Source organism: Hyla sarda, chromosome 6, assembly GCF_029499605.1.
Source record: "Hyla sarda isolate aHylSar1 chromosome 6, aHylSar1.hap1, whole genome shotgun sequence".
Classification (NCBI taxonomy): domain Eukaryota; kingdom Metazoa; phylum Chordata; class Amphibia; order Anura; family Hylidae; genus Hyla; species Hyla sarda.
The window spans coordinates 131,944,312-131,965,312 of NC_079194.1; the positions used below are offsets into that span (position 1 = coordinate 131,944,312).

The window sequence follows — 21,001 nt, forward strand, 5'->3', positions numbered from 1 at the left end:
TTGCCCATAGCAACCAATCAGATTGCTTCTTTCATTTTCCACAGGCCTCTAAAGAGGCCTGTGGAAAATGAAAGAAGCAATCTGATTGGTTGCTATGGGCAACTGCACCACTCTTCCTCTGCACAGGTTTTGATAAATCTCCCCCAATGTGTATATCACATTTATATTGCATTTCCTTTCTCTACATTAGCTGTGGTTTTGGTGCAGTTGGGCAACATGTTACTGGGGTATTCTGGACTTGTGCACATGTTGCTATAAGGAATGTAGTGACGGCTAACATGGGAAAACCTGTAGGTAAAAGCTGATTGGTGCATGTGTAATCGTGTGATCATTTCTTGGCGAACCCCTATGCCCATATAAAACGAGAGAGTTTCTCCTCCGGAATGGTGTTCTGTGTTTAACATTGATGTGAAGCTGTGCTGGGCCTCAGAAACATAGCCTGAGTGTGAGGCCTAAGACAAAACCCAGCTGGAGCGGCGGTGATAATGGCAAGCCTAGGTGGGCTGTGAGAATTAAAAGCTGGGAGCTGCTGGAGACAACTGGCCCTGAACCCGAGAGAATTGCTGTGTGGGCTGCGGATTGTAGAGATGTCACACAATTCCAACCAAATAAGCATCTGGTAATAGTGTGAGACAAGCAGCAAAATACAGATTAAAGGGGTACTCTGGTGGAAAATATATATTTTTTTAAATCAACTGGTGCCAGAAAGTAAAACAGATTTGTAAATTACTTCTATTAAAAAAATCTTAACCCTTCCAGTACTTATCTGCTGTATACTACAGAGGAAGTTGTATAGTTCTTTTCTGTCTGACCACAGTGACCTCTGTCCCTTGCAATACATTTAGAAGCACTTAGGCTAAGTTTCCATTTGGTTTTTTTTCTGGCAATTTTTGGATATCTGCCACTGCAGTTTTTGAGCCAAAGCCAGAAGTGTATTCAAAAGGAATAGGACATATAAAGGAAGGACTTATACTTCTCCTCCATTATGGATCCATTTCTGACTTTGGCTCAAAAACTGCAGTGGCAGATTACTAAAAACTACCAGAAAAAAAACCAAGTGGAAACTTAGCCTAAAGGTCAACTCTGTAGCTCCCTGTTCACCACTTTCATAACTAACTAAATAGGACATTGGTACGCTATTTCAGTATTTGAGCCCCACTTTGTATTGTGCCACACTTTGTGTAAACCCATCCCTCAATATATGATAGTTAATATAGCAGTCCCAAACAAAACTGTAAATGCAGCTCCGGATACATATAGTAAATACCGTATATACTCGAGTATAAGCTGAGTTTTTCAGCACGATTTTTCGTGCTGAAAATGCCCCCCTCGGCTTATACTCAAGTGAACTCTCCGCCTGTTAATCCCTTCTTCAGTGGTCTTCAACCTGCGGACCTCCAGATGTTGCAAAATTACAACTTCCAGCATGCTGGGAGTTGTAGTTTTGAAACATCTGGAGGTCCGAAGGTTGAAGACCACTGCAGCCTTCGTCATCGTCTAGACCCCCCTTTAAGTTTTCTACTCACCTCCCCTCGGTGGGAAGGAAGGGTGAGCTGTTGCGGGCCATTTATGCTGCAGGGACCGTCCGGTGGGGAGGGTTAGTCGTTCCGGGCTGTCCATCTTCACCGGGAGGCCCTCTTGTCCGCTCCGGGCCAGCCACGGACTAGTGACGTTGCCTTGATGACGATGCACAGGAACATCTGTGCGCAGCAGACGTACCTGCGCATGAACGTCCCTGTGCTTTGTCGTCAAGGCAACATCACTAGTCCGGGGCCGGCCCGGAGAAGAGGGCCTCCGGGTGAAAATGGACAGCCCGGAACGACTAACCCTCCCCACTGGACAGTCCCTGCAGCATAGATGGCCCGGACCAGCTCACCCTTCTTTCCCACCAAGGGGAGGTGAGTAGAAAACTAAAGGGGGGTCTGGATGATGACGAAGGCCGCCGATGGCTGTCCAAGCATGCTGGGAGTTGTAGTTGCAACATCTGGAGGTCCGCAGGTTGAAGACCACTGATGAAGGGATTGACAGGCTGTGAGGATGAATGGGGGGATGATGACAGGGGTGTTAATGACGGGGGTCTGGATGATGACATGGGGGGATGATATATTTCCTACCCTAGGCTTATAGTCGAGTCAATAACTTTTCCTGGGTTTTTGGGGTGAAATTAGGGGCCTCGGCTTATATTTGGTTTGGCTTATACTCGAGTATATACGGTAAGTAAAAGATTGGTGCAAGGGAAGTAAAGCAAAAATTTTACCATGCCTGTTGTAGATCTGAACTGTAAAATCCTCTCGATTCACTAGTCTATATCCTGCACGTGAGTACCTCTGGTATCTTAAAAGCCAATTATCAGACATTTTAACCCCACCCAAGAAAGCTGGCAATGCCCCAAATGCCCCATTCCCCTCGTGCAAAGTATAACAGTATATACACAAACCCTGCTCCTTTTTTATATAGTTTTTCATGTGATTAACTTTGCAAAATCAAGAAAGTTGGCATGTATGACATAACAACCCATGTGCACCCTGAGAGCTAGCAACACAAGTTTCATCTCTTAAGAGTTTTCCATTCATTTTAGGGAAAGGTACATCTAAGCTGTATATTACACTATAGGTCTTCTTTAAACACAGATACAACAATATGCCTAGTCACAATCTAAAAAGCTATATACATTATAATTTAAGAACAGCCACAAGCACAGGCATATAGTATCTGTACAGTCAATATTTTTGGGGCAGGTGAATATACATTTATAGCACATTATATGGCGAGAATAATGGGTAGTTCTGGGGGGAATTTTGGAGCATAGGAACACTACCCTCGAAGCGATCGACTGGTAAATATATCCAGAGTCACATGACAGACTGTAATGTATTAGGAATTCCACATCCGCATCTGGATAACAGTGAAAGACTATGAGAAGGTTACATCAACATTTCCACCACTGGGTGCTTGAATGGAGGGACAGCAACCCAATAGTGCTCCAACATTGCATCATGATGATACGTAAACATTGCAAAGTAAATGCAGGTATCAACATCTATGTGATATCCTCTTCTGATGCCATGGTATAGGTCACATATAGCATTATACTCCGTATTACTGAGCCTGATTTACAACCTGATTTGTACTCACTATTCTGCTTGTGAAGGCACTGTGAACATACATTATATTTCTTATATTGATCCTGAGTTATATCCTGTATTATGCTTTATAGTTGTGCTCACTATTCTGCTGGTGAGGTCACTGTGTACATACATTACATTACTTATCCTGTACTGATCCTGAGTTATATCCTGTATTATACTCCAGAGCTGTACTCACTATTCTGCTGGTGAGGTCACTGTGTACATATATTACATTACTTATCCTGTACTGATCCTGAGTTATATTCTGTATTATGCTTTATAGTTGTGTTTACTATTCTGCTGGTGAGGTCACTGTGTACATACATTACATTACTTATCCTGTACTGATCCTGAGTTATATCCTGTATTATTCTCCAGAGCTGTACTCACTATTCTGCTGGTGAGATCACTGTGTACATACAATACATTACTTATCCTGTACTGATCCTGAGTTATATCCTGTATTATACTCCAGAGCTGCACTTACTATTCTGCTGGTGAGGTCACTGTGTACATACAATACATTACTTATCCTGTACTGATCCTAAGTTATATCCTGTATTATACTCCAGAGCTATACTCACTATTCTGCTGGTGAGGTCACTGTGTACATACATTACATTACTTATCCTGTACTGATCCTGAGTTATATCCTGTATTATACTCCAGTCCAGAGCTATACTCACTATTCTGCTGGTGGGCTCACTGGTTACCTATATTACGTTACTTAGCTTATATTTCTCCTGAACTACAACCGGCATTGCACTCACTTATCTGGTGGTGAATAACTGTGTATTTTTATTGGGGAAGACTTATAAAAACCTGTTTAGAGGAAGAGTGCTGAAGTTGCCTATAGATGGTTTTTTTCATTTTTTAAAATGCCTGTGAAGAATGAAAGAAGCAATCTGATTGGCTTCTGCGTGCAATTGCACATCTCTTCCTCTACACAGCTTTTGGTTATTGTTTTCCTGTACTGATCCTGAGTTCTACCCTGTATAATTCACTATTCTGCTGGGGGGGGTCATTGGGGCAAATTTAATACTGAAAATTTACCATATCCCTGGCAAATTAAAAAAAAAAAAATATAATAAAATAAATAAAATAAAAATAAAAAATAAAGAATGACATACAAGTGAGTTGCACACACTGTTTAAATATGGGGGCCGACTTAGAGGAAAATGGCACGTCTCAATGGATTTGCAAACTGATCCTATACATAGTATTATAACTAGTTTCTAAATACTTCTAATAGTGACTAATAACTAGTTTGACCCCAGTGTCTAATGGTTATTATAATGCTCTTTTATATAGAAAACACATTGGTCTCTGGACATCAGACCTGGGGCTCCATTCTAAGATCATGGGGGGCCCCCAGCAGTTGAACCACATGGGATCTGAAAAGTGTCCCCTATCCTATTTCTAACTCAGAATATCCCTTTAAGAATGGGGTCCTACAGAATGGATATTTTATGCTGAGGATCTGCCGATGGCGGACTCTACAGTTTGCCTGCAGCTTTGCCTGCTCACAGTGTCAACCCGCCACTACAAGCTGGTACACAGCTACAGCTGGTGCTCTTGGCCTAGCTCAGGGACCAGGGGGAATGGCCGCGAAGCCTGCGAGTACACTGCGCATGCACGTGGCAACTCGCAGATCGCTCTGTGTCTGCTTGTAGCCGATTGCCATTACAAGCAGGCACAGCTGGAGGCACACTATACGATCCTTTAGCGGATCTGCAGATTTGTTTCCTGTGACCCTACCCTAAAGGGGAATTGGAAATGATTATTAACTAACCCACTAAATCAGTGGCCTTCAACCTGCAGACCTCCAGATGTTGCAAAACTACAACTCCCAGCATGCCCGGACAGCCAACGGCTGTCCGGGCATGGTGGGAGTTGTAGTTTTGCAACATCTGGAGGTCCGCAGGTTGGAGACCACTGCACTAAATCATCTCTGGCAACCTATAAAGTTCTGAGCAGCTGTCCCTTATGTAAATATATCTGTATTCCACTTCCTACTACATATATATCTGTAATATAGTTTGTGAACATTTATGTATATACAATACCTTTCTAGGGGTATTATTAAAGCAGTGTATGATAGTGATAACTGAGCAATGTATGGAGCATAGATTATTACATTCAAGCACTCAGCATTTCAGCATTTGTAAGGAAATGATGGCTGTATTGAAACAGAATGTTCTCATAACCGGGACTAATAGAGAGTAATAGGTTCAGAACAGTTAAAGGGGTACCCTGCCCCTAGACATCTAATTCCCTATCCAAAGGATAGGGGATAAGATGTCAGATCGCGGGGGTCCCGCCATTGGGGACCCCCCAGGATCTCGGCTGCAGCACCCACCTGTTGCGGCTTCTGGAAACGCTGGAGGCTTCGGCTCCTGAGCACAATGGCGGAGGAGTGTGACGTCACAACTCCACCCCGTGTGACGTTATGCCCCGCCCCTCAATGCAAGTCTATGGGAGGGGGCGCGACAGCCGTCACGCCCCCTCCCATAGACTTGCTTTGGGGGGAGCGGGGTGTGATGTCACAGGGGGCGGAGTAATGACGTCACGATCTCCCATCACCGTGGTCGTGAGGTGTTAGGATGAGAGCCTCCAGCGCTGCCGGAAGCCGCAACAGGTGGGTGCTGCAGCCGAGATCCCGGGGGTCCCGCCGCGATCTGACATCTTTCGATAGGGGATAAGATGTCTAGGGGCGGAGTACCCCTTTTATAGACCTAAAGACTTTGAAGAATACTGACAGACTAGTGAAAATCTAGACACTGTACCTGTATAAACAATATTTGGGTTTACATTGAAACTCGGTATAAAAATTTGTATACTATCCTATGGACAACACCTATGATCTAGCGTGACGCTGTTTTTAAAGAAAGCAGCCATGTTTTTCTCATCTGGAACATGGCTGCTTTCTTTAAATAAATAAAGTAGGTGTATAATAAAGTAGGTGAGCACTACACAATCTTCCACAGCGGCATATAACTTATGCCAGAGCAATGATTTTGGAAACATTTGATCTCAGCACGTCTTCATGATCACAATGGCCGCCCATCACACTCTGCATCATCTCACCAACCTTGTATTATCTTTACATAAGCTAATTATTGTCAGCACATCTGGAGAACATCATGGCAGCCTCATCCCAGCAAAGCATCACAAATCCCACATTACCCTATTAAGGCCGCCACACCTGGATTGCAGCACGTCTTGGAGGCTGCAGGAGGACTCTTCATTGCGAAGGGGCTTGTATCACGGGTCTATCTAACATCGGCCTTTTCTTCTCCGTCCTGTATTGCGTTCTCATCTTCTTGTCTTTTTTTTTCTTTATCCTTTCATCATGCCTCTATCCATTACCACTCTCCCTCCTCCCTCTCTCCCTCTCTAAAGATTAAGGAGCCGTGTGTTTGCTTCTGCAGACGTTTCATGTTTTTTCTTTAAAAAAAAAATCCTCTGGTTTGAGCTGTGGATTTATTGCAATTTCTGAAGGCAGATTGGCTGGATTATTCCGCGGCAGAGCAGGGCATGAAAGTTAGAGACATAGATGCCAATGTGGTAACAGGGGTGTGTGGTGCAGGGCAGATGTGGTTACCCTAGGGGCAGATGGCATTAACCCCTTGTATTCGTGACACCAGGGCGTGGTTTAGCCTATAACCCCCCCCCCCCCCCCCCCCCCGAAGGTATACCGCTGGATCCTGGGCTAGGCACAGGGGCAATAAAGACTCCGACGCCAAGTTACGGACAACGGTAGCTTTACTGAGGTAGGTGAAGTCTATACAGTTCAGGGCTTGCTGGGACTTGTAGTAGGACTGGACAATTGAATGCAGACCACGCTGACTTGACAGATGACAGGGACTGACTTGACTTGACTCATAAAGCTGTGACTTTATCTTACTTGACTTGATGGTGGCTGCAGGACTGGACTTTGAGGCCTCCAACACTCTGGACATACACCAGGCACGACTGCACTGGACCTCAGCAGAGAGTGAGAAGCTAGCTCCACCCAGGACTTATATGGGGGAGACTAGCAGGGAGCCCATAGGTCACTCTTGGGATCACCTGGTCACTGGTACCTCCTGAGTAACAATCACATGACATATCACATGGTATTACTCTTAAAGCAACATTACATTTTATAACACTCTACATGGTAAAACATATTTACAATGGGGAAACAAGTGCAGGAGGCCTTGGGGACACTGAAGGAGGCTGCCTGACAGGACAGCAGGAGCACAGGGTAACATCTACCGTACTGGGCCACCACATCTATATTTACACTATACATTAAGCCTGTGGCGGACCCAAAAGCTACAACAGACGGGACCAGAAAAACACATTTCCCGGTACGTTGCGACTAGCGATGAGCTAAACAGTTCTGCCTGATTTTTTCCTCTGTATGTCGCTGATTCAGGGATCTTAAGGAAAGTTGTTAAATGACAAACTGTGCAGGCTGGCAGTCTCCTTCAAACAGTATTTTTAATAATTTGGTAAGAGCTTATCACTAGGCCACCGAGGAAGCTGTGAATTCTGGACTTTACATAAGTAGAAGCATCAATATATTGTAAGCAATGACTATTAATTCTAAGATCCTCAAATGATGGCATCAGGGTGTCTATTATTTCTCCTTATTATACTGATGGCCATTATTAAACTTTAGAACTTCTGGGCACCTGTGCAAGAGTTATAGGGGGCATCCACCACCTAGTCACCAGTGATTCCACACACATGATGGCATCATAAAGCATGAATTATTTGCAGTTAGACTCCTTCTTGCATGGGTTATATCTTGGCTATATAGTTTGCATGTCATTGAGTCTCCAAAACTTCCAATCATAGCTTTGCTACTCTCATGTACAGAAGGGACATATGTAGAAGTGCAGCTTTAAAGGGGTACTCCAGTGGGGGAAAAAAAATTCAAATCAACTGGTGCCAGAAAGTTAAACAGATTTGTAAATTACTTCTATTGAAAAATCTTAATCCTTCCAGCATTTATCAAGTGCTGTATGCTCCACAGGAAGTTCTTTTCTTTTTGAATTTCTTTACTGTCTGACCACAGTGCTCTCTGCTGACATGTCTGTCCAAGTCAGGAACTGTAGCAAACATATGCTGCTCTGGACAGTTCCTGACATGTCAGCAGAGAGCATTGTGGTCAGACAGAAAAGAAATTCAAAAAGAAAATAACTTTCTCTGTAGTATACAGCAGCTGATAAGAACTAGAAGGATTTAGATTTTTAAATAGAAGTCATTCACAAATCTGTTTACCCTTCTAGCACCAGTTGATTTGAAAATAATTGTTATCCACTGGAGTACCCCTTTAAGCCCCTAATCAAATCTGCCCCATTGATTTATTGCATTGCTTATGTAGCTTAGGACAGAGGCACAGTTTGTAGCTTCTGGGCCCTGACGCAAAATCTGCAACAGGGACTATATGTCAATTACAATACTGGTCTCTTATGGAGAAGATGCGCTTTGGGGCCCCCTTATTCACCAGGGCCCCAATGAGACCGCTACCTCTTCTACCTCTATAGCATAGTATAGTGTAGTGGTCTTCAACCTGCGGACCTCCAGATGTTGCAAAAGTACAACTCCCATCATGCCCGGACAGCCAACGGCTGTCCGGGCATGCTGGGAGTTGTAGTTTTGAAACATCTGGAGGTCCGTAGGTTGAATAGCACTGTTCTATAGCTACGCCCCTGGCTTAAAGGGGTACTACCGTGCTGACAACTTATCCCCTATCTAAAGAATAGGGGATAAGTTGCTTGATCGCGCGGGGTCCCGCTGCTGGGGACCCCCGCGATCTCGCACGCAGCACCCCGCTCTCATCCGCCCCATGTGACATCATGCTCCGCCCCCTCAATGTAAGTCTATGGCAGGGGGCGAGACAGCTGTCTTGCTCCTGCCATAGACTTGCATTGAGGGGGAGCGTGACATCACAGGGGGGCGGAGCTGTGACATCATGATCACCGGCCCCGTCATCAGACCTGGAGCGGATGTTCGCTCCGGGGCCTGATGAGAGCGGGGTGCTGTGTGCTAGATCGCGGGGGTCACCAGCCCCGCACAATCAGGCAACTTATCCCCTATCCTTTAGATAGGGGATAAGTTGTCAGCATGGTAGTACCCCTTTAAGGTCTTTGGACCCTAACAAACAGGAACTGGTTATGACTGCAACGTCACCCCTTATCTACTCCACTAGCCATGTGGGTCTCACAACCATAGATAAAAAGTTGCAACTACAACCTCTGCTACAACAAACACTATGTCTATTCCTCTACCTATCTTTCCTTTCCATGAGGATGGGCCCCCAGCCCATCGATATTATGACACAATGAGAAAAGTATACATATTACCATGTTGTGTCAATTTATTCTGTTGGGGCAAAACTGACACATTGAAGCACCAGACAAGTGAAATAACATGGTTTTACAAATTTTACACAATTTCGGAAAAACAGAAAACTCATTTTCTTCTGAAGTATTGTTCATATGAATTGAATTATAAATGAGCGCCATTGTTTTGCTGTAGCTTATGCCAATGGTGTACCATAAAGACAGTGTGGGTGGATAGAAAGATTCAAGACAGGGCACTATTTTAGTGGTTGGGTCATCGCCCGTGCCCCTTTAATTCCACAAGAGTACCTTGCATGCCCACACCTGGTTGTGACATGTACTTCCGCACCCTGTATTGCTATGCCCTAGCCTAGCATGACTCTCAATCCAGTCTCATTAAATATTGCATTACCTGTGGGCAGTTTCTACATTTAACATTTAACAATTGGGCATTTCATTTGGGCCTCTCCCTATGCACAAACTTCATAGAAGTTGAAAGAGCTACCCTTGGTTTGTTCCAGATCCATTTGCTCTGCCAGGAACAGATGAATTATAAGCCATACAGATTGCAGGGAGTTGCCCTTTTAGTCTCTCTAAGCTGTTTGCAGATCTTCCTTTCTTCCTACAGTGAATAAGTTCATTCCAAGCAGCTGCATAGTGCAGCCCGGCAGCATAGTCCATGGTGGTGTAGACTTTCACGAGCAGCTGCTCCAGTGTTCCCGGGTGAGCTCCTCATCGGTGTTCGGCCACTTCGCAATCAGCAATCTTTATTCAAGTGAAAAGGACAACACAAATGCTTGATTAAATGGACAGGACCACGAGGCACCATGGGCGCGATCCTGCAACAGACTATTGTGTGCAAACCTCTCTCTCCCTCTCTTTTACTTCTTCTTCGTTTGCAGAATGACATCTTAATTCCCTGAAACCTCCGGTCGCCATCTCTGGGGATACAATGCTGTTAAACTTGCTAACAAGCCCTAGCTCCTGGGGAAATGAGACTTGTAAAATGGTTGGCTAGTAAAGAGCATAATATCCACATGTGCGTTTGACACTGTTGGAAAGACAGCTGGAGACTGGTGATTGGTGGTTTCTGCTATTGGCATTGGTGACAGTCGAGGGAGGGTGATGGCGGAGCCTGTGTCCATTTTGAAGGTTTCCAGCTGTCTCCCTTGATACGTTTCTGTAGGAATCCAGATTATTTATTGGGGAACGTCCTCAGGGACGATTCGGTGTCATTATCCTGTTAGGGTAGTGTTACCTCCCGCGGTTTATTGTGTTATTGGCTTGTAATGGAGCAGAGGATCTGAACTCTCCCTCTCTCTCTGTCTCTTGTTAGGGATTTGTGACTGGTTTCATTACCTTGTTACCTTGTATTGGATCAGTCCCCTGTTAGCTTGTAATGGAACGGCGAGGATTGTATCCTGCACTTTCTACATTGCGGCCTGGGTTGTATAATAACATTACCCGGGGGGAAGCAGACATGCAGAGCAGGAACGTGTTCCATTTCACCTGCAAATCCCTAGCCCAGACTTACAGTAGTGAAGACAATATAATAAATGATCCTGTATAAATGCCTTGTCTTGGCCTGTCTAATCCTCCTCTCTGAATCCTGCCCTCCGGCCCTTGCTCTCCTCTCTTATCTAGTGCTGCTGTAGAACATGTCACTGCTCTGACCCATTCATTGCTAAACACATTCCACCAAATTGTGGAGGATAATATGAAGGGATTCTCTGGGAATTACATATTACACATTGCAAATTCTATCCTCGCTTCTTGATGAATGGGAACAGAGCAGCAGACGGATCGCTACAGCCCCCCCCCCCCCCATTATATCTAAACACCTTCTGCACCGACAGTGTGTCATAAACCACTACTTTATAATGCAACATAACCTTCTTATTGCAGAGATAGAGTAATAGCATGCCAGGATGAGAATTAATAGCTGGCACAAGGGGCTGCACGGGGCACAGGGGGCGTGGAAGAAATGAGTGGGCTACATTTAGCGTGATACATGTAGGTGATACATTGTAATAAGTGAGTGGAAGATGTTGTGGGTGTAAGAGATCATGGGTATAAAACATTAGTATTGTAGTACTGAGGTCCTGATCTGCATGCCCTTGTGGGTTTTCATGCCCACTCCAAAAACACACTGTGACTAGGTCCCATTGTAAGCTTCTGGGGACAATGATGATGGGAGTGATACATTGTGTGAAATAGGATTAGATTATGAGCTCCTGGAGATAAGCACCTGCATCTAACAAAATAGAACACTATGAAATCTATAAACTGTGCAATATAAACGGTCATATGATCATGTGACAGAATCTAAATATTAGCACCTGTAATCCAGGTCTAGTCACTCTAATGCAGGCTTTAAGTATAGGTATAACTGGGAGAATAGATATAACTGGGAGAAAATGGTTCCAGGTATATGTTACGGCGAGCGCTCCGGACGTTCACACTGGTCGTGAGTGCTCTCTACCTCTGTCCTCCGGCTGGCCCGGGATTCGCATCGCGGGACGCGCCCGCATGTGAATCTCTGGCCGTCACTCACTCCCTCCTTCTTCTGTTTCCTCCATGTTCTCACACCGCCGGCGTGCGCGGCCCTGCCTCCTAGGGTGAGCGCTTCAGAGCTCTGAGATTTAAAGGGCCAGTTCGCCCTTAATTAGTGTTTGCACCTGTCCCTTCTCTAAAGGAATGTGCACCTCCCTCGACCTCTTGCCGGATCTTTGTGTGCCCAGTGACCTAGTGAAAGCATTTATTGTGTCTTGCCTTACCGTGTTCCTGACCTACCTGCTCCGTTACTTGACCTTGCTCCTGTCCCGCCTGCCTACTGATCTCTTGCTACGTCCCTGTTCTCACTACCGTGCTGCCAGCCCTGACCTTCTGCTATCTTGATTACGAGTTGCCATATTCCTCCTGTACCAAGTTTTCTCCTCAGCAGCCTGTGTGGACAAGTCGTGTCAGGGGTAACAACCTGGGTGCCGTCTGCGGCGGGTATCTGGTGAAAACCAGCTGCACCTTAGACTCAGCTCCCTGACACAGCCCAAGCCATCATTCACACAGTCTCAGCGGATCTACTACCTCATTGCCTTTATCAGTATAGTGGGAGTACACAGATCCAGTTATTCTAGGAATAGCTGGGATATAATCATTTTAGTTACAGTGGGGGTACACTGTTTCCAATTAAAGTGGGGGTACACTTATTCCTATTATAGTAGGGGTACACTGATTCCAATTATAGTGGGGGTACACTGATTCCTGTTATATTGGGGGTACACTGATTCCTATTATAGTGGGGATACACTGATTGCACTTATATAAGGAGTACACTGATTACTAATAGTGAGGGGTCACTGTTTCCAAATATAGTGGGGGTACACTGTTTCCAATTATAGTGGGGGTACACTGTTTCCAATTATAGTGGGGTACATTGTTTCCAAATATAGGGGGTACACTGTTTTCAATTATAGTGGGGGTACACTGATTCCAATTATAGTGGGGGTACACTGTTTCCAATTATAGTGGGGTACATTGTTTCCAAATATAGGGGGTACACTGTTTTCAATTATAGTGGGGGTACACTGATTCCAATTATAGTGGGTGTACACTGTTTCCAATTATAGGGGGGTACACTGTTTCCAATTATAGGGGGTACACTGTTTACAATTATAGTGGGGGTACACTGATTACAATTATAGTGGGGGTACACTGATTACAATTATAGTGGAGGTACACTGATTCCTATTATAGTGGGGGTACACTGAATTCAATTATAGTTGGGGGAAATGATTCCTATTATAGTGGGGGTAAACTGATTCTAGTTATATGGGGTATACAGTCATTCTAGTTATAGTAGGAGTACAGTGATTTGAGTTATAGTAGGAGTGTACTGACCCCAGTTACTGATAAGCTAGGGGCACAAGATGCCGCTTCCATCACGTTCAGACAGGGCCAGTTGGTCACAGCAGGAGTGACTAAATGACAATCAGCAGCAATAAGTCGATGCAAAACTCTTCAGATAACAAGCAGCGTAGGCTCAGCTCAATCAATCAGTGCCTGCGAGATCAAATTGTATCCCAGGTTACTGCAGATTGTTCCAGGCAATGCCCCATCACTTTCCATCATTTGTTCATCCTGCTCATAGGCCCACGTAAGGCTCCTGGCTACAGTGTATCACTACATGGGGGATTCACCAGCATAGGATTCCTGTATTATATATCACATGGTAAATACCAGAACATGATCCTTTCTGTAAAGAATCAACAGATCACCCCACAGAGTGTTAGCTCTGAGAACTACACTATACCATTATATGAGACTTTCACAGATATTTTCTTTTTACCTGAGAGCCAGAATAGTGTGCTGACATTTTTATTGATATAGATCATTCTGATTTTTGAAGACCCCTTTAAAGATCTTGTGGAACCCTACTAGGAGACTCAGGCATACAGACTGCAGATTTGTGCTGTAGAGCAACAAATGTGCACATTACAAGCATCATCACATGTACATTAGCAGCTCATAATATATTTACAGCTATAGGTAACAGAACATATACAGTAAGCATCAAAGTGCATTGACTTTATTATTGCCCATACAATAAACCCACACCCAAAATTAAACCACACCTTCATAATACACACCCTACAAGGCTGTACACCCCCAACACTGCAATAGTCACCTCTGCTCTATATTATATAACCTGTGGTTGTCAGAAATCTGGGTAGCATGCTTCATATTGGAACCCAATGATAGGTATGGAGTCCATGAAAATGCAAGAAAACAACAACAAATATACATCCATCATCAATATATGGTTTTGATCATTGACATGTGCACTATAGGCAAAAAACATGACGAAGTCCGATAACACAACTGGATGCACATTCGTAGTCACACACACTCATCCCCTATCACACAGGCTTATCACCCCTAGACATATATGTACACTCTGTCAATAGACTTATCTAATAGGGACACACACTCATTCCCCCTCAACATTTGTCCACATGCAACCTGCAAACCATCCAATATATAGCAAAATACAATTCCAGGACACAATAACATAGTGTCAGGTCTAAACACCCACTATATTACAACATTATAATATATATAATACCTGTTTTAGTGGAGGAATAAACAATGTCATATATATATATATATATATATATATATATATATATATACATACATACATATATATATATATATATATATATATATATATATATTCTAGATATTACTGGAAAGAGTAGGATTCCCCATAAAGAAACTATGTAATCGATTGCAGTGATTGCTTCCACAACCTGCTATCCATCAACACACATAATGTATATAACATACGGCAAACTCAAATCTATAACCCATAGAGAACATTGGCTGCATGCAAGAAGAAGATCCCCCTGTACAGGTAGAAGCAATGTCCACCTGCACAGCATCTTGTTATTGGAGCATGCAGTTCTGCACCCACTCTCCTATACAGAGCTCTTGTGTCACAGCCATTGACAGAGACAATACATTTACTACAGTGTCCCAGTTTTGTCCGTTTGTAATAATAATCCTATTTTCACTCGCAGTCCAGCATCTCTGTAAGACCCAGTACCCACAGCACAAACCTGGATCCAATGTACAGGTGCTGGGAATATAATGTATATGGTGTATCAAAGTATACATGCACCTAGAGACAACAAATGTATAAACCTAGATAAGTGACAGCTTGATACACTGTATACATGATCCACTCAATTTATAGGTAATAGAAATATAGATACTGGGCACAATGTATAGATACGGCGTATAAACGACAACTGAGCACATTAGTGCTGGATATAATGTCTATGTGACACACTAATAAGTGCTAGATATATTGTCCTACCTTTATACATTGTATTATTGCTTAATAGAATACAGACATGACACCTGAGTGCAATGTACACACCTTACATAGATGAAATGCATAATGTACGCCTGGACACAGCATATGAGTACCCCACATACAATGTATGCATCCTACATAGCTGAGCATACAAAATACACCTGGCTAGAATTCATAGGTGCTGGGGTTCATTTCACAATCCCCCCTTGATACATTGTATCATTTCTGGTTGTGATGTTTTTTAAATAACACCTGGATATAATGTATACACTCTATATAAATAACATGTGTATAACATGCTCCTGGACACAGTGTATACATTACACCTGAATACAAGCTTAATGGATACATCCTCTATGGATACAATGCATAAGTCCTACCTTGACACAATGCATAAGTCCTGCCTGGATACAATGTATAAGTGACACCTGGGTACAATGCAACCTACCAGTTCCCTGTAACACTAACAATAGAAACAAAGTCTCCATACAAGGAACTCATGAGCGGATAATCCCAGCACAGCAGCCACTGAGCCGTCGCCCCTGGACAGATCCCACCATGTACATACACTGTGTGAGGCTCCATCCACTGTATCCAGAATCCAGCTGGTCACATCCCATCCGCCCTGGTCATAGGGAGCTGCTGATCTGGTCCCTGAGATGCTCTGAGCCTTGGCTCTCTGTGAGCTTCTCTCCAGCAAACAACCCCCCAGGACTCACAGAATTAGCACAAAAACCCAGGAGAAGAAGAGCAGACATCTACAGCTGTGACAGAGGAGGAGAGGGATGGAGAGAGGAAGGGAAGGAGGGAGGGGAAGGCTGAACAGAGGAGGAGAACAAGAAAGGGGGTGTAAGGAGGGGGCACTGAGGAGGAGACACAAATAAGAATTCTAATGAAAAGGATTGAGGCTGAACACACAGGAGCCCAGCACAGAGAATAAAACATGATGCTGAGCTGCAGGTGACAGGTACACAGCCAGGCATGTGGGGAGGGAGGACCAATTCCTACCAATATTAACAGATACCCAATAGTCACATGAAGGGGGTGTCTGGTGTATGATAAGGAGGGGGCTGTCAGCCGCAAAGATCAGGGCTACCTGTCTAATAGAAGGGAAGTCGGCAATAAATCATCGCTGACAAGATATCGCATGCAGGGAGCAGAAGCCATCAATGAATAGGAGGGGTGTATATTAATACGTGATGGCCACAGACGCAAAAACTTAACCCAATATGACGATAGATTTGCATTGTCCTGAATCACTGTAAGGTATAATAGTCTGCTTGGCATAGAGGTGGGCCAGAACATGGCAGCGTACCATAGGGGTTTCTGAAATGGGCACAGGAGTCCTCTCTGCCTCGGGAAATGTAACACAACTTTGCTGTTGTCAATGGGGGCAGAGCACATGGGGATTGGGGATTTGCTTTGGTTGTTGGCTCCTCAGTTTATGCCTCTGCCGCTAGGTTAGTGCTAACAAATAGTCATAGAGAGAGATTTTAGAAACCTCATCTCAGAAATACATTTCCATCAGTTCACATCGATTCCCTGTTCACCACATTGATCATATCTCTGGGTGTATTGACAGGTCTATAGGCATCTTTATTGATATAGGAAATAAGTATAGTTATCAGGCAGCAAGAAGGATAATAATCTATGTATTCCTGAAATGTGACTTAGGGAAAACCATTCACACTGAAAATGGAGATCAATCTGCAAGCAGCATGTTACCGAGCAGAAATATACAGTATATTTACTGGGTAGAATTAGTCATTTATTGAATTCAATCTCTGGTTATTCTGGACTTAGTACTCCAATGGGTGGTTGTATTCAATGACTGACAGTTTTCCCTGTATGAGGGTATGTTCACATGTACAGGATCCTGTGCAGATTTGATGCAGAGGATTTGTAACTGTAGATTAGAAGCTTTGATTACACTGAAATCTGCAGCAGAAAATCCTGTGCACCAAATCCTGCGCATCAAATCTGCGTGCGTGTGACCGTACCCTGAAAGTGTATATGCAGATAGCTGTCAATCACAAGAGTAACTTGGAGCTTCTGGGCCCCAATGCAAACTCTGCCACAGGGCCCCATGTGCCATTTATAATACTTGTCTCTTATGGAGCAGATGTGCCTTGGGGCCCCTTTGGTACTAGGGCCCTGGTTCGGCTGCTACCTCTGCACCCCCTATAGTGTTGCCCCTGCTGTCATTCACAGAGTGGAACCACCCACTGGCTCCTAATTCCAGAATGATCAGAGGTTTAAGTGAATATATGTCTAGTTCTTCTGAATCTTTTCCCAGTAACACATATATCAATACTCAGCTCATTTTATTCTAAAACACGATGCATGCAAGTTGAAAAGCATTTCCAATATGATGGGGTTATGTTTTTAGAACAAATTGATGGCCTTTCCTAGAATAAGCCACTAATATGAGATCAATGGAGATACAACTCCTGGCAACCCAACAGATGACCACTTGGCTTTACTATATTTCCAAACTTTTAGTGTAATCTTTTCTTGGTATTGCGATTTTGTACCATTCAAGTGTCATGAGAACCACAGCCTTCTCCAAACAGCTGGTCAGAAAGGATACCAATAGTTGGCCTTATACAATTACGTCCTAGCCAAAAGGTCTCCATACACATTAGAGACAAATAAGCTAAATCCGCCAACAGTCTAATATGGACCGTCCTACATTCCCTTGACATTTTTCCATCTGGTCCAACAAAAGAGTCTTGGCCTTGGTAAGAGGGGCTTAGCCTCAGTAAAAGGGGCTTGGGCTAGTTGATAGGATATAAAAGTAAACTGTACCTTTCTTGGTTTATGGCAGTTGCCAAACTTTAAAACCCCCTTTTTATTTCTAAGTCAAGTGTCAAGGAGGCAGGGCCAAAGTGCTCAACAGGCACAGCCTGGTATACCTCCTCTCTCACCCACATGTCCCTCCTCTTCCTTGATTGTAAGAAAATTCCTGTACATGAATCAAAGAGGGGCGAATGAAGAGGCATATCAGGCTGGGGCACTCAGCTCCGCCTCCGTGACACTTGGCTGAGAAATAAAAAGGCAGTTTTCCTGTACCTATAATCTCCAGAAAAGGTGCAGCTTGTTTTTATACACTAACAGCTGTCCAACAGTGTCTGTACCTCTTAGCAGCAAATACAACAGATACATTTCATTTAAAATCTTGAATCTAAGTTTACATTGTCTAAGAGTAAATCTGGGCCAATGTATAGTGTTTCCTTCCATCATTCTCCAAATTTTACATCTTCATTATTCCCCAATATCTTTTTGCCTTTGGTGGGGTGGGAATGGGCATCACACTTGACATCTACCCTGGATGATACTTATCTCTATCATAAAATAAATACTAAAAAGTGACCGAAAATAACTTCACTAAAACATGCATCTGAATGCACAAGATACTACATAAGACTAAATGTACAAATTCATTTTTAATGTGTCATCTCCATTCTCATCATTCTGTGAAGCCTTTCTCACAGTGTTCAACACCTTAGTTATGTTGTTTATTTCAGTCTCAGAACTGTTCCCTTGCTTTATGGGGTTCTGGGGAATAGTGATATATAACAATGGCAAGTTACCAGTTGTAGCTTATTGATACATAAGCCTTCAGATCCGGGGAGAGTTATCAAACATCAGAACATTTATTGTCAATCAGTAAAAAAGAACTTAAACTATTGAGACATTGGTAACACTTATGACCATGGGGAAAAATCAAGGACAAGAGGAGGCAGAGAAGAAGCAGAAGGTTGTAACCAGTAGATATGTATAGAAGATAGGAGCAATAGCATCATTCCAACACTCTTGTGTTCAGACAATACAGGAGTGTAGCTAAGACATAGGGAGGCTAAATGTTCCCCAGGGCATAAACGCAAGGGATAGAGAACACTACCCCCTTAAAGGCACAAACAAAAACTACAATAAAACTGCTCCCTATGCACAAAAATACACTGCTCAAAAAAATGAAGGGAACACTTAAACAACACAATATAACTCCAAGTCAATCACACTTCTGTGAAATCACACTGTCCTCTCAGGAAGCAACACTGATTGACAATCAATTTCACAAGCTGTTGTGCAAATGGAAAAGACAACAGGTGGAAATTGCAGGCAATTAGTAAGACACCCCCAATAAAGGAGTGGTTCTGCAGGTGGTGACCCCAGACCACATCTCAGTTCCTATGCTTCCTGGCTGATGTTTTGGTCACTTTTGAATGCTGGCACTGCTTTCACTCTAGTGGTAATGTGGTGTCCCAGTACAGGTACATTGTGTCAAGGTATTTTAGGCCCTGTCAGATTGAGACCTCCAGTGTCCTGGGGGCTCCCCTGCAGGGACTGAACCATTTCTAATGTGTATTTGCATTGTTATAACTTAGCAATCCGTTATTAGGTGTCTGTAGCTTTAAGTATGTTACCTAGCAACCTCATGCTCAGTCAGGGTATGTGAGAGTGGAGGACTGAGGGCTAGACTAAACTTTTGTGTAAGGTGCTATAATATGTTCTCACTTGTATGTAACTTTATTGTAAATCCCAAAGGGGATACAGACAACTCTATGATCCACAGCTGCCTGGCCAATGGGCTTTAGTTTAGCCTTCCCTTGTAAGGGGTGGCATTTCCTGTGAGTAGGGGAGTAGTAGGAGAGGAGTAGAGGAGTAAAGGAGTTGAGTTCAGAGTTCAGAGTGAAGAATCCACAGAGGAGTGAGAGCAAAGATGAGAGAGAGATAAGAAAAGCATGAAGTAACCCCAACTAATAGCAAGCCTTTACTTCAGCCTTGATCAGAGAATTCCTAAAGGACAATTCATTATCTTCTGGCGAAAAGCCACAAATCTACCAACACTTCAGTAAGTGACTTTAATCTCAAGCCTAATATAGCGCAGACCTAAAACTCCTAGTCCGGCCGTAAGAGCCAAGCATATATGCAATATAAAGTCCAGGCACTGCAAGCTGTGTGGTTCTCTAGAGACTGTCTGTTAAACCTTTGGGAGACTTTGGTTGAGCGCTGTGGAGATTGTACCACCTATCTTCAAGTTGGTAAAGCCTCCGTTAAACTGCAACCTAGTGTGGAGTCAATTCTTTCCTTGCTAGCCTGTGGGGAGACGGAGTGCCCCGGACCTGTAGTACCCCGGGAGATACCAAGAAATACAGTGGCGTCACGTGACATTAAGGGTTAATACCATCTGATCCTGGGTTAATACCCCCAAGAACCAAGTGATAACCCCCAAGCGTAGCGGTGGCTGCGGACCTCACCCGTGGCCACCACAGTAACATGAGACAGAGTCTACAACCCACACAAGTTGCTCAGATAGTGTAGCTCATCCAGGATGGCACATCAATGCGAGCTGTGGCAAGAAGGTTTGCTGTGTCTGTCAGCGTAGTGTCCAGAGCATGGAGGCGCTACCAGGAGACAGGACAATACATCAGGAGAAGTGGAGGAGACCGTAGGAGGGCAACAACCCAGCAGCAGGACCGCTACCTCTGCCTTTGTGCAAGGAGGAGCAAGAGGAGCACTGCCAGAGCCCTGCAAAATGACCTCCAGCAGGCCAAAAACTGTCAAAAACAGACTCCATGAGGGTGGTATGAGGGTCCCACGTCCACAGGTGGGGGTTGTGCTTACAGCCCAACACCGTGCAGGATGTTTGACAT

The 21,001-nt window shown here is 43.9% G+C and overlaps 1 protein-coding gene across 2 annotated transcripts in view; it reads right to left on the reverse strand.

Moving 5' to 3' along the window:
• The window catches only part of LOC130276122 (contactin-4-like), a 294,692-nt gene that overhangs the window by 133,827 nt on the left and 139,864 nt on the right, over window positions 1-21,001 (reverse strand). The window contains exon 1 of one of the 2 annotated variants that reach the window (XM_056525040.1): window positions 15,913-16,135. The exons of the other annotated variant lie outside the window; for it this stretch is intronic. The gene's annotated coding sequence lies outside the window, so the exon portion shown is untranslated. Of the gene's footprint in view, window positions 1-15,912; window positions 16,136-21,001 lie in introns of those variants that run through there. 2 annotated transcript variants of the gene reach the window in all.